The sequence below is a fragment of the Lissotriton vulgaris genome, chromosome 5 (genome assembly GCF_964263255.1).
Source record: "Lissotriton vulgaris chromosome 5, aLisVul1.2, whole genome shotgun sequence".
In the NCBI taxonomy this organism is placed as follows: domain Eukaryota; kingdom Metazoa; phylum Chordata; class Amphibia; order Caudata; family Salamandridae; genus Lissotriton; species Lissotriton vulgaris.
Window position 1 is genome coordinate 21,450,667 of NC_141693.1, and position 15,357 is coordinate 21,466,023.

A 15,357-nucleotide genomic window follows, 5' to 3' on the forward strand; every position below is an offset into this window, starting at 1 on the left:
TACGAGTCGAATAAAAGGGTAACATTGAGTTGGGTAGTAATGTACATATCAGTGCCTAGATCCCAAACACAAAATGGTAGACAGCGCTATGTACAGTTAATTGTGTTATTTTTGTCTTCCAAAGCCGTACATAAGTTGGCTCAACAATACTTTTTCCGGGCTAACTAAACAATTTTACATTAAAAGTAATACCTGTGGCGTACACATTCCTTGCACTGGCTGTGCTTTCAAAAACTTAAACCGGCGCGAAATATTTCGCGAGTCTCAGGCCACACATCCCCCGCAGCTGGTGAAAGGAGGTGCAAGCGGCACCGAGTGGTGAAGAACAGAGGTGAAATGAGCAACACTGAACAAAAGGCGCGCCCTCTGAAGTGTTGTGGCAGCTTTAACATCTTTTCTGTGACGTGGCTGAGGTGCGAATGGCGGCGGCACAAGCTACAGTAAGGTCCCTGCTAGAGGACTGCAGCAACATGGGGCAGAGGAGGAGCGCGAATGACAAAAGAGAAGTGGGAAGGTGAGAAGCCAAACAAGGAAGGGGCAGAAAGGATCGGATTGCAGACTATGGTCAGAGATCAAAAGATAGCAACACAAGGGGAGCCTTGGAGGGACGAGGCGCTATTTGTATGTCTTGCAGATGGGCGCGGGGAGGAAGGAACCGGAAGGAACGGCAGGCTGCTGTAATGAGCGTCATTCAATATGTGTGGGAGAATGAAAGAGGGGCACTCACTGCAGGTGAATAAACAAACACGGGCCCGCAGTGGGATTGCTCGTTTCTGGCCCGAACAGGAAAGTTATCAGAATACATCACACAGAAGGAGGTCGCCAAAAGTTAGGTAAACTTGCACACACATGGCCACGCCGACTCTCATCTGGCGTCTAACTTGGGTGCACTCAAAGAAAGATGAAATTAGATGTACTGATAGAAGACAATCCAGATGCGGTGTCGTCCCCGAGACAATTTCTTTCTCAACAAGACGGAGGGCATTGCTGTGAAGAGGGGGGAGGAGAAATGCGACACGGCGGGCAGGGGAGGGGGCGGATTGGGGAAAGCGGCGATGAGGGTGTGAAGCAGCAGGGGCCTTTGAAGTGAAGCTAAGCTTCACTTCAAAGGTGTGGGAGGAGTGCGGCTGAGGGAACAGATGGCGATTTGATGATGTGCACGCGCATTTTAGGTCAATGCGCTTGCGCATGGACCTAAAAGTGCATGGGCACAGCACCAAATCGCCCAGTTGGGTAAAGTCTGTTTAAGTCGCTATAGTCTCGCTCTGCTCAATGCGCATGCGCATTGAGAGGCGAGACCTAAAAATGCTGTTTACAAAATGGCATTTCATGATTGTTTATGTGCAGAAAAGCGGCCCTTCCTACACATAAACAATCTTCCCCTGCACACAGACACCCTTGCACTATGATAGAAACCCTTTTGAGTTTTAATGAACATCACAAGAAAATATTATTCTTATATCACAAAGACTGGGTATGGCTGGGAACTACTGATGCCTGAAGACATAATTAAACCACAAAAGGATGGCAAAAAAATGGTAAAGAATGGAAAGAAAAATATTAGGATTTCTCGCCACCCAGCCCCAGCACTGTCAAATCTAACTTTCCTGATTGATCATAGACACCTTTCCTATAAAAAGTTACAAAAGATAGCATTTATACAAAATGTTTTCCTTGCAGCAGGAACATTAACCCATAAGCTATCTCACCGCACTTGAAAAGTGTGAACTGCAGATTGTTCACAGAACTCTGAAGCAAGCACTTGGTGTCTAATGGCAAGAGGCCAGCTCCCAACCTGGTGACTCTGAGAGTGGCTTCCTCCCAAATCCCAAATCGGCCACAGCCAAATTACCACCCCTCCCTGGGGCGGTGACGCGCCCTCGCACACGTCAAACGGGTGTTCAGGATCCCAGCTGCGCTTTTCGCCCACGGCTTGGACTGCAGCCAGGAGAAGAAGGATGAACCTGGGGCTGAAATTTGTGTATATTTTTGGAATACTTCAGATAAGGAGATAGGCCAAAGGCTGCATTGAAAAAAGGTCCTTCCTCATACCTAGTAACTCACCCGCATTTGGCAGGTGTCACCCTCTTTTCACCCACCTGACAAACAAAATGCCTCCATAGACTACTGGGGTCACCCACTCTTCAACCCTATTACAACCTCCAAAAAGCTTTTATTCTTCCTTAACCCTAATGGGATTATCCTCTTAAATGCCTGACTTCACCCATATTTTTGAGGCACATATGCTTCCCGGGTCAAGGGTTTGTCGCCAATATGACCCTGTGCCTTAGGCCTTGAGGTACAACCATTTACATGGGTTTGAAGCAGGCGTGTGCCATCCGTGTGGTGCTGGGGGGGCAACTATTCAATAACCCGCCAGCCCTTCAGCAGGTCTCCTATTCAGCCCATGGCCAATGAATATCTGTGAGATATGGGAGGCTCAGGGGCCCCTTTTAACCTTTTGCCCCATCATTTTGTGTTACACCACTGGGCATTTGCACGGGGCTTCGCCCACCCTCATGCCAGATCTTGCAACTGCTGTTTGCCCAACAGACCGCTGACCCTGAAATGTGGTTTGTTCTTTTAAGAAGCAGCGCTGACATCTGGTGGCAGCAGATGGGACTGGGTCTGCAAACACTGTGAGAAGCGCTGCGGAGAGCTGTGAATGCCACGCTCAAGGCACTAACTCTGAGGTTAGAGGTGGGTGAGCCACTAACGGCTCGAGCCAGGCTCGAACTAGAGGCCTGCTCAATCCAAGGGACTTGTGGGTCCTCGAGCCCAAAATGATCTGTGTCTTCATGCTGCTTCTGGCTGCCACCACCAGCGCTGTAACCTTATTGGCCAAGAGTTAATAACAAAGCGTTGACCTTTAACGTAAAAGATGACAGAGAAACAAACACCCATCTTGGTGACTGAACTGCATAATGTGAAACCAGAAAACCTGAGGTCTATCCCGCCTCCCCATTTGGCCAAACTGTGTGATACAAGACAAATATTTTATCTCACCATGATCCTTTTTAGGTCTCGCCTGGTGTTGCAGCGCGCATGCGCTAATCGCTCTGCGAGGGCTTCTTGTGATCAATACAGTTTGAGAAGTGGAGTTTCAGCTCCGCCCGTGCTTTCGATTGGTTTTCATCATCGGTTATGGTAAGCGGTGTGTTTTGATTGTTACTGAGGCTTTTTAGTCCCTCCTGGTTACCGCCCTGTCCTCTTTTTGCCACGCCCCCCGGACTGGATTGTTTACTGGCTTAGTTACATGGTCTCCTTTATGAGTCTGTAAGAAGTTTTTTTTTTGCATTTTCAGTGCGGTCCGTTTCGGCCGCGCTTGTGTACTTACTTAATTATTGTCGCATGGCTCGCTTCGGCCGTGCTTGTGTATTTACTGAATTATTTTCGCGCTGTCCGCTTCGGCCGCACTTTTGTATTTACTTAATTATTTTCTCGCACAAGAGCGGTCCGCTTCGGCCGCGCTTGTGTATTTAATTCATTATTTTATCGCACAAGTGAGGTCCACTTCGGCCGTGCTTGTTTCGATTGCCACTAAAATCCCTCCACCATTGATGCCTGAGTGGAGTTTTGCTGCCTATCTCTGTCTCTCTATAAGTGTCTCTGTGTCTCAAGTTTAGTCAGTATATCTGTCCATCGTGGTTTGTTGTGAGGCTTGAAGGGCTCTTTCCTGGGTGAACATGGAGCTGTATGGTAGTTTGGCCCCAAGGCAGGACTGTATTTGTAACCCTGGTGAGAGATATACCACTTCCTTGCCCTCACACCAGCTGCACTCTCAGAGTATTATTATTTCCAAGTTTGGCCAAAGGCAAGACTGTGTGCATCACCCCAGTGAGAGGTATGCTTCCTGCTGCTCCTCTAGTGCTTACTGCACTGTCTGTGCCCTGAGTATTGCTGGTTCTATGTCTTAGCATTCATTGGACTGACGGAGTTCAGGCCCCTGGGGCGTTGTTCATCCCCCACACACATCACCGCTGTCCATTCTAGAGTCAAAATGTACACAAAGGGACTGGCTGCGTCCCTTTGTACAGCGCCCTCGTTAGCATCCGGAGGTTCAAACCGTAGTCTTGTGTTTCAGCCGCTCAGTCCTCTTCCTCCTCTTTCAAGATTCACCAGTTGGGCCTCCAGGTGGGCCTCAACCAGTTAAGGGGGTCCACTTTCCACCTCCGACAGGGAGTGGCGAGGCCAGGCTGCTCCCGAGGCAGCAAACCAGCTCCTCCTCTACTGTCCGGCCCCAGCAACCATGTCGCTCTGTTATCGGAGTTACCGCTCCCATCAATACCGCACCAGGAACAAGCATTTGCAATGCAATAGGTCTCGCATTTGCGTGAGTTTAAGCTTTTGAGATTGTAAATAACAATGCATTTTATTTACGTTTCAAAAACCGAAAGATACATAAAAGACATTGTCATTTACAATAGCTGAAACTTGCGTAAATAAGAGACCTGTTGCATTGAAATGCTTGTTCTATATAGTGTCACATATGAGACCATCTTGACATATATGATTGTGAAAATGTCTGTGTTTGATCTAATAGACTCTATAATGTTGCTCTAAGGACAATAAGAATCTATGTGATGCGGGGGGTTCACATGACAACTGGCCAGCCTCTTAGTTTACTAATGGCATTGTCGTCAGAGCGAGGCAGGCAGGAATGTTTCTAAGTTCATGCTTAAAGATGATCTTTTCTGATAAATATCTCTCAATGAAGTGATATAATCTGACGTACCAAGGTGAAATGCTTACGGGTGTCAAAGAAATATACTTTTTTGAATTGTGAAGTAAGGTTATCATCTTTTAGGGGATTCTTTTTTATATGATTTACATGCCAAATCTTTTCACGGCTCGGCTTGTGCATGTTCTCTCAAAGACTGTCTCTCCCTTTAAATTTGGGGAATCGCTCACCTCAGTCTCAGATAGATTTTACTATAGTTAATGTATGATGGACCACACATTGTACTGCATTGAATTTCTATTTATACAGCACTTACTACTCCTGATGAAGTATTGAAGAACTTTATGGCAAGTAGAATGATACCCAGGAGCCCAGATAGTGGCCCCTCCACTGCTTAGAGGAGTTAGTCTTCCATGCTAAAGGAAACCAAGCCATGCATTCGCTCTTTAAATGTCATCATCAGAGGGGGATATGTGAGAAGCAAATTAATTTTAAAAAAAGGCTTGAAGATTGGCAGGCTGGAGGTTGAAAAGTAGTTTATGCCTAGAATAGACAAGTAAGGGGAGTTGAGGTGCATTTGAACTGAAGAAAGGAAATATTAATTTAAGTTCATGTTAGATTTTAAGGAATACAGCAGGCTGTTTTTTTGCGAGGGTCTGTAAATTGAGGAAAGATACTGCGTGTTGATGCGTTCAGCTCACACTCTACTTTGTAGGCGTGGGTTTGTACCCCACTTCTGACACCAGAACGATCCGACTCATGTTCTTTGGGGCGTTAACCAAATTCAGGTCTCCGGAAAAAGTTGATGATGTGTCCAAGAGTGCGGCGCATAAAAGGACGTGAATGGGGGAACACAAGTAGGGTGGTGATGGTGGGCCCAAGTGATGGCACTGACGTAGGTGATGCAAACGAAATAGGAGAAAGGAAAACCGAGAGACGAGGGTGGATCTCAGCAAAGTGTAAATAGTCATGGGTTGGACTCCAGTCTTTCTCAACACAAAAGCAAATGTGTAGTAGTTAAACCAGCTAAGTACCGTAACGTATAATTATCCATGGTATATTTACATTATAGTTACTCATGAACATTGAGTGGTATATACTTATGTGTTGCTGTTTTCATGGCGCTGGAAATGCTTATAAGTATTCTGCTCTGTACTTCTGTTATTCCGGAGTGATCCATTCGCTCTCCTATGTACTCTCCTGAAATGTGGTGGTGTTGGAATGGTTGTAAGAGAAGGGAGCTGTGGCGATGTGCCTGTCACGCATTCCGCATTCTAGAGCTGTGCTCTTAGGAACATGGGGGCTTATTTACAAGGCCCTTGCGCCACTTTTGCGTAATTTTTAACATGGGAAATGTGACGTGCGGGTGGCGCAAGGGGCTTGTAAATCTGTCCCTATGGGGTGTAATGTGCAGCGTGAGGGGGTTGTAGTGTGGAGATTCTATATCTCGACAGTTGCCGCCCGGGGCTGGAGGCCTGCGGCCAATAAACCTACAACTACGCGCTCAACTTCCAACATTGTGTCCTTCTATTGATGACCATGGGCTGTTTGAAATTCTGCTCTAAGAAAAGGTGGCTTTTGAAAGTCGTTGCAGATACTGAGCTCAGTGCAAAGCCCAGTGCTGGCTGAGACCCTTTTACCAGCGACCGTGAAGCAGTGAGACAGGTATTACGAAAAACAGAGGTCCGTAGGATTAAGTTATCAAAAGGACAGATGCAAATATAGACTCCAATCAGTACTATATTTTGTTTTCAGTACCCAGCCGGGCCTGAAGTTTTATTTCAAAATATAAACAAGTTTAAAAGACCATCAGAGAGGTCTAATGCGAACGTTGATAGGGTACAAGCCTGTACCTATCCAAAAGTACACTCCAAAAGGATTGAAAGAAAATAGGCAAGAAAGCAAGGAAAAGAGGGTAAAGAATATCAGGCAAAAAGAACATGGGAGCCAATTGTCCCTTGCATCAGTGGCATATTTGCATGGCAAGTTCAGACAACAAATTCATGTAACAATTTCAACACGATGGTAAGGTTACAGAATTTGACAAAGTGTCGACGACGTTTCGATCCCCGGCTCCTAGTGAACTGGGATCATCATCAGGACATAAACATTGTTTTGCCTGTATGTGCTTTTTTCTGATAAAAGTGACATTGAACAAGAATGGGAGAGAAGAGGGAAAAAGGAATATGTTTAAATATGGCACTAATTAAAGTTGTTCTTTACAGGTAAAATGCACAAACCATACATTGATCTCATGCCATTGTGACGTTGATTTCAGACAACCTATATTCCAATGTGCCAATCTCATGCTGTACAGAATGGTGGGAGCAGTTTGGCCTGAGTCGGTTTGATTTATGGCACCGTGTGTATTTAGGCGCTAAATGTGGTTGTGACTACCGTTGTTGCATTGGGCCAGTCGTGCCGTGGTGACGGTTCATGTGGAATTTATAGCAATTTCAGGACATGCCGGTAGGGGTGCCTAATGAGCGAGTCCGGACATTGAGGGCTGTGGTCAAGACAATAAATCTTATAAGTGTCAAATTCATGCATTGTGTGGGCGGGCGTGACAGAGGTTTCTATATGCCTCATGATATAAAAAGTAATACAGGCGAGTTGCGCACCTCTGCAAACGATCCTCACGAGTCTCCTATGTTGCTGGGAGAGACTGTGGGGTAGAGGTTGGTGCCTGAATGAGAAAGAATAAAATAAGTCTCAGGGCTTGAGTGAGTGAGTGCGCCCGTGAATTTGTGGCGAGTGGTAGCAGAATATTACCTCGATGTCCTGTTATAATGAATATAACATGATGGCCATTGGTTCCTTAACCCGCTATGGGCTTCCGCTGGAATTGGCCGGTATATTAAATTAGACCGCTTTTGGTTCTGCGTTTGATTTAGTTTCTGAAAACAGACAATGGGAAATTAAGGTTTGCAAGGGAAAGCACCACGGGTTCGGCTGAGACTTATTTTATTCTTTCTCATTCAGGCACCAACCTCTACCCCATAGTCTCTCCCAGCAACATAGGAGACTCGTGAGGATCGTTTGCAGAGGTGCGCAACTCGCCTGTATTACTTTTTATATCATGAGGCATATAGAAACCTCTGTCACGCCCGCCCACACAATGCATGAATTTGACACTTATAAGATTTATTGTCTTGACCACAGCCCTCAATGTCCGGACTCGCTCATTAGGCACCCCTACCGGCATGTCCTGAAATTGCTATAAATTCCACATGAATCTTCACCACGGCACGACTGGCCCAATGCAACAACGGTAGTCACAACCACATTTAGCGTCTAAATACACACGGTGCCATAAATCGAACCGACTCAGGCCAAACTGCTCCCACCATTCTGTACAGCATGAGATTGGCACATTGGAATATAGGTTGTTTGAAATCAACGTCACAATGGCATGAGATCAATGTATGGTTTGTGCATTTTACCTGTAAAGAACAACTTTAATTAGTGCCATATTTAAACATATTCTTTTTCCCTCTTCTCTCCCATTCTTGTTCAATGTCACTTTTATCAGAAAAAAGCACATACAGGCAAAACAATGTTTATGTCCTGATGATGATCCCAGTTCACTAGGAGCCGGGGATCGAAACGTCGTCGACACTTTGTCAAATTCTGTAACCTTACTATCACGTTGAAATTGTTACATGAATTTGTTGTCTGAACTTGCCATGCAAATATGCCACTGATGCAAGGGACAATTGGCTCCCATGTTCTTTTTGCCTGATATTCTTTACCCTCTTTTCCTTGCTTTCTTGCCTATTTTCTTTCAATCCTTTTGGAGTGTACTTTTGGATAGGTACAAGCTTGTACCCTATCAACGTTCGCATTAGACCTTTCTGATGGTCTTTTAAACTTGTTTATATTTTGAAATAAAACTTCAGGCCCGGCTGGGTACTGAAAACAAAATATAGTACTGATTGGAGTCTATATTTGCATCTGTCCTTTTGATAACTTAATCCTACGGACCTCTGTTTTTCGTAATAAATAATTGCCCAAGGTCCTTAGGTACTTATTTGGGTCCCCCTTGTTTGTGGAAATATAGCAGTGAGACAGGTAAGCACACCCCAGGACCCATAAGTACAACTGACCACACCGCCCTGGACCCACTGTCTGCAGAGTAAGCAGTGCTTCCATACCTAGGAAGACCCCCATGTGTACCTACTATAGCAGTGTATTCAATACTATAAAGTAGAGTTACAGTTTAGGCAAATCATTTTACACCAGACATAAACCACAGATACAAACTCTTTATGTAAACACCGCCTACTTAAAATATAACAAGGCCGTTGATAAACATTTTGTAACAATCAAAATGTTAGGGCATCTTCGAGTAACCCATTCAATACCTGGCTCGGATGGTGCCGTCCTCTGCGCTCACCTGTAGAGTCCCCACAGAACAGGCACCGGGTCCGCAGAGTGGAGGTGTCCGGGGTCACCTTGGCCATCTAGCATCCATCTTGACTCGTAGGACATATATGCACGGTGACCTCTGAGCCAAGACCCACAGGACCAAGAAGAAAGCAAAATCCTGACACCAGCTGAATCTCTACTAGAAAATAAGATCTTTCCAGCCCCACCAACTTTTTTAATGGATCCCATGGGAAAGAGAGAAGAACAATGCTGTTCACGCAGCTCCACCCCACGAGCAATCACCAGCAGTTCTCATTCCAGAGCAGTCCTTCCTTCTGATGATGGAAGGGGGTTGGGAGAACACTGCCTCACATCCCAGCACAGTTCGCCCCTTTGCATTGTGGTAAATGCAGTACACAATTTGTGATCACTTCAATATTAACTGTAGATTTTCACCAGCGTTGGTGCAGATAGTGCTGTACATCTCTAGACACATGTGTTTCTGGGTTTCATCCGTCATCAGTAGAGAGCAAGAAATTATTTCATCTGGGGTTGCTGGGATGCTGCCGGTCTTCACAGGCAGGTGCCGCGGGCCGGATTGGGATCACAATTAGGGCCGGACACTCACAAACCAGTGCCCCACACTTGCAGATCGCCCCCCCATGGATCCCCCCCTTAAAGTCTCATTGGAATCTGGCCAGTTATTGTTTATATTGTCATATAGTGTGAACTCGACCCAAAGGCATTGGAGCACATGAGCAACACTTGTGCTACACAATTCATTCCCATTTAGGTTTGGAGATTAAGTGATTTTCTCAGAATAACAGGATGTTGAGCTGACGCTGGGATTCAAACCTAGTTCCAACGTCGGCAGCTCTAAGCACACCGCCACATCCAATGTTATGCATCTCCCCTCCCCAACATGGCCTAAAAGACACTGGGGCCGAGGTGACAACCCCTGGCATCTACAGAGGACGCTTCTCTTATTCGCCCGTCCCCAGCTGACTATAACCTCAGGGTGATGACGTGGCAGGGGAGGGGTCATGGAAAGCACCCTGGCCCTGCTGCTTGAGGGGGACTTAATGTGCAAAAATCACCTGGCACCCCAGAGTGGCCCCTGCATACTCCCACCCTCCCCCACACCCACCATGGCCTAGTGGGTGATAACAGGGCTTCTGGCAGGGCAGGCCACACGAGGCAGGGGGGCCGAGGTGAGAGTGCCCCAAGGACTGCAGATCTTTTTATCATAGATCCTAATGTCTTTGCTGAGTTTATCCAGTTTCTTGTTCAGTGAGATGAGTTAACTTCTACAATGACTCTCTCCGCACGTTCAAGGGCCTCTTTCGCGTTGCTCAGAGCTCTCTCTTCAAATCAGCGATCTCTTGGCCAAGTTTCTTCACATATTCCAAGGCAGTTTCAACACCCAGAACCATCCAGTGTCTAGAACAGTTGTTTGCTACAAAACTGAAGCTTTCCCTGAATTTGGGTAAGTTAATAATGATTGCAGGCTCGTTTCTTACTTGGAGATCTTTGGGTATGATGTTGGCCTGCAAGCATTTGTCATGGAGGTGACAGTGTAGGTGGGCCCTCACCCGTTTTTTCTCCAATCTTTCTAATTCGGCTAGTTTTTCACATAAAGTGTTGTCAAGGGGTGTAAGACCCGGACCTAATAGATTTTGGTCAGTTTGATCATTAATTAACTTAGTAATGTATTCTTTGCTGTATGAAAGAGTTTCTTTTTCAGACACACTTTATATGTGCTCTAGAAATCAAATGAATGCAAGGAAACCCCTAGCAGGCACGCGCCTGCGCCAATATATATGAAATATAATGGGGTAACCTAGTATCCCTCAGAACCTGGGTGTCTAGAAAAAATACTACAACTGGTTCTGTCGGGTGGACAATTTCTTTACATTACAAACAAACTAATTTTGATTGACTTCATTAAATGTGTGCTTTCTTTTTTATTCTTATTTTCTGTACATTTATTGTTTGTAATGTAAAGAAATTGTCCACCCGACAGAACCAGTTGTAGTATTTTTTCTTGACTCCCAGGTTCTGAGGGACACTGGGCTACCCCATTATATTTCATATAACCAGGTGACCCTGAGATTCCGGCCCATTGCCCAAAGCCGGAATGCCCCTGTTAGATGGACCTGGAGGGTCGGCCGAGGACAAGGGGAGAGGTCTCCGGGGAGAGCCGTCTCCAGCGATCGCACAGACGAGTAACTTCCCCCCCACAGATGTACACCACACAAAGATAAGGTTTAACGTTCTTTATAAGCAATCTTTAAGTACGGTAGAATGGTACAAGGAGGTCCGGACTCAGGGGTCCCCTCGATTCTAGTCTCTTGGATGGGAAAGGGGGTAGCGGGACAGTCTTGTTACCAATCTGGTAGATGCGGTGATAAGATGGGTAGCTCACAATCCTCGAGCTCGGTGTTCTAGGAGGACGGGCCGCGGCAGCGCCAGCAGGTCCCGAGATGATCGTAGGTAGCGACGGTCCGCGGCAGCGCCAGCAGGTCCCGATGAAGGTGGTCGTTACAATGGTCCGCGGCAGCGCCAGCAGGTCCCGACGAGGTTGAAGGATGCAGAAGGTTGCGGCAGCGCCAGCAGGCAGGACGATAGTTCACAAGGCAGGGCTGCGTCAGCGCCAGCAGTCCGTCAAGGATGAGTTCTTCACAGTGTCTCTCGACTCCAGGATACAACTGCCTTCCTGCTCTGGAGCTGCCCCAGTTATAGGTCTGGCGCCCTTTGATGTCCGGACCCTCGCACTTGGAGGTCGGGAGGTCCAGGATGAGGGAGTCCAGACACCCAGCAGGGGGGTGGAGCCAGCGCCCGGGGAAGCTGGGGGCGATCGGCACCTGGCGGGGGAGAGCCATCGACACTTCTTTCTCCCATTGACCTGCCAAGTGGTCCGTTCACCTCCTGGGTGGATGGTGGTGCCTGGATGTCGGGCCTGGCCAGGCCCAGGGTTAGGGTCGAGTTGAGGCCACGCGGCCTTGTGGTGCAGTGTCCAAGATGGCGGCCGGGCCGGGCGATGGAACTGACAGTGGCCCGGCCCAATGATACAGAGATGTCCGGGGGCAGGAGTCCCGTAAGGGACGGGGTGCAGGTTGCTTCTGTGGGTAACACCTGGAGGGCCGGTGTCCGGGCCCTTATCATGCGGGGAGGGAGCGAGCCCTTCATGTGGCCTGTCCAACATGCGTCCCCCCCAGCTGAAGGCGGGGAGAGTCACCCATCCTCTTGGGGACTCTCCTCGTCGAGGCGGAAAAAGCAAGACAGGCCATCCGCGTTGGCGTGGTCCTGGCCAGGTCGGTGCTCCACAGTGAAGTCCATCCCCTGCAGGGAGATGGACCAACGCAATAGTTTGGGATTTTCCCCCCGCATCTGCATTAGCCATTGCAGGGGCCGATGATCTGTTTGCACCCGGAAGTGGGTACCGAAGAGGTAGGGCCGGAGCTTCTTGAGGGCCCACACTACTGCGAAGGCCTCCCTCTCGATGGTGCTCCAGCGCTGTTCTCGGGCCAGTAGGCGTCTGCTGATGAAGGCCACCGGTTGGTCAAGTCCATCGAGGTTCAGCTGGGAGAGGACAGCCCCGATGCCATGGTCGGAGGCATCAGTCTGTACGATGAATTCCCGGCTGTAGTCGGGGGCCTGGAGCACAGGGGCGGTGCACATGGCGGCCTTCAGTTTCTCGAAGGCCGCTTTACAGTCTGGAGTCCAGTTGACCTTTTTCAGGTGGTTCTTGGATGTGAGCTCTGTGAGGGGCCCCACAATGCTGCCATAGTCCTTCACAAACCGCCGGTAGTATCCGGTGAGCCCCAAGAAGGCTCGGACCTCGGTTTGCGTGACTGGAGGCTGCCAGGACTGGATGGCAGCGATCTTGAGCTGAAGAGGGGCCACCAGACCGCTTCCCACTTGGTGTCCGAGGTAGGTTACGGACCCCTGACCAATTTGGCATTGCTGGCCTTGATTGTGAGGCCGGACTGTTGGAGGGCCTGCAGGACCTCTCGGAGGTGGCGGAGGTGGTCTGACCAGTGGCGGCTGTACACAGCGATATCGTCCAGGTAGGGGGCGCTGAACTCTTCGAGACCCGCCAATACCTGGTTCACCAGTCGCTGAAAAGTAGCTGGAGCGTTCTTTATGCCGAATGGCATGACTTTGAAATGGTAGTGGCCATCGGGGGTGGAGAAAGCGGATCGTTCTTGAGCCCGGGGGGTGAGGCCAATCTGCCAGTAGCCCGCTGTCAGGTCGAAGATGCTGAGGTAGCGGGCAGCCCCGATGCGGTCGATCAGCTCATCTGCTCGGGGGATAGGATGAGCGTCGGTTCTGGTGACAGCGTTCAGTCCCCGATAGTCAACGCAGAATCGGAGCTCAGGAGTGGTGCCTGGGGCAGCAGCTTTGGGGACCAGCACAACCGGGCTGGCCCAGGGGCTGTCCGAGGGCTCGATGACCCCGAGCGTGAGCATTTTTGACACTTCTTCTATGATGCAGGCACGTACCCGATCTGGTACGCGGTACGCCCGATGTCTGATAGGGGGACTGTCCCCGGTGTCCACGTCGTGCAAGCACCAGGGGGTGACCCCTGGGGTGAGGGAAAACAGGATCGCAAATTGCAGCAGGAGGCCCCGACAGTCTTGGCGCTGTTCCGGGGTGAGGGCATCTGAGAGTCGGACCCCGTCCACTGAACCATCTTTCTCATGGGTCCTTAGGAGGTCAGGGAGGGGCTCGGAGTCTTCTTCCGCTCCACTGTCTGTAGCCATCAGTAGGCTGAGCTCCGAGCGCACAAAGTGGGGTTTGAGTCTGTTGGTGTGGAGGACCCGGAGGGGGTTCCGGGGAGATTCCATATCGATGAGATAGGTGACGGGGCTCTTGCGCTCGACTACCTTGAAGGGCCCTGTCCACTTGTCCTGCAAGGCACACGGTTCGGTGGGGGACATCACCCATACTTGTTGGCCAGGTTCGAATTCGATGGAGGAGGCATTTTGATCGTACCATTTCTTCATGTCCTCCTGACTGGCCTCAAGATTCGCTTTTGCTATTTCTCTGAATCATCTGGTCTGATTGCGTAGGGTCAGGAGGTACTTGAAGACGTCTGGAGGGGTCTTCAGGGGGGCCATCTCCCAACCTTCTTTGACTAGGCTGAGGGGCCCTCGAACAGGGTGTCCGTACAAGAGTTCGAAAGGGCTGAAGCCGAGGGACTTCTGGGGGACTTCTCGATAGGCGAAGAGGAGGCACGGGAGTAGCACATCCCACTGGCGACGGAGGGGCTCTTCCAACCCCCCGATCATTCCCTTGAGTGTGCGGTTGAACCGCTCGACCAGTCCGTTTCCTTGAGGGTGATAGGGGGTCGTGAATCGGTAGGTGACCCCGCACTGTTGCCAGAGGGATTTCATATATTTTGAAATAAAGTTGGTGCCTCTGTCGCTGACGACTTCTCGGGGGAAGCCCACCCGGGAGAAGATTCCCATTAAGGCCCGGCCGACCACCGGGGCTGTTACAGTTCGCAGGGGAACAGCCTCGGGGTAGCGGGTGGCGTGGTCCACCAGTACCAGGATGAACCGATGTCCTTGTGCTGTTCGGGGGTCCAGGAGCCCCACAATGTCTATTCCCACCCTTTCGAACGGGGTGGTAACAACCGGGAAGGGTTGCAGGGGTGCTTTGAGTTTGCGGTCGCTCTTCCCGCTGGCCTGGCACGTGGGGCAGGACCGGCAGTGGTTGAGGACGTCATTTCTCATCTTTGGCCAGAAAAAGTGGGTCACCAGGCGACTGTAGGTTTTGTCCTGTCCCAAGTGTCCAGCCAGAGGGACATCGTGGGCCAAATTCAACAGGAAGTCTCTAAAACGGAGGGGCACCACCAACACTCGACTGGCCCCTAACTCCGCGATTCTCTGTTCGCTATACAACAGGTCGTTGTCCCAATAGATCCAATGGGCTCCGGCGGTATCTCCCGCGCTCTGGGCGAGGGCTTGCTGTCGTAGTCCCTCGAGGGAGGGACAGGTCTTCTGCTCTTGACGGAACTCTTCCTGGGTGGGTCCCCCTTCTTGACGCCACTGAGCCAGGTCGGGAAGGTCCTGGAGCTGAGTGAGCCTTTCGGGGGTTTGTTCTGGGGGGTCGGTGTCCTCCACTGGAGCGATCGGGGGAGGAGGTGCTGGCCATTCGGGTTCTTCAGGTCGGGGGATGGCACGGGCGGCCATGGACCGGGTGGTTACGCACGCCCAGTCCGGGAGGCCCAACATCCCCAGGTGCTCTCTTCTTTCCACGGCGGCCCAGGGGGAACTCTCGAGATCATTCCCCAGGAGACA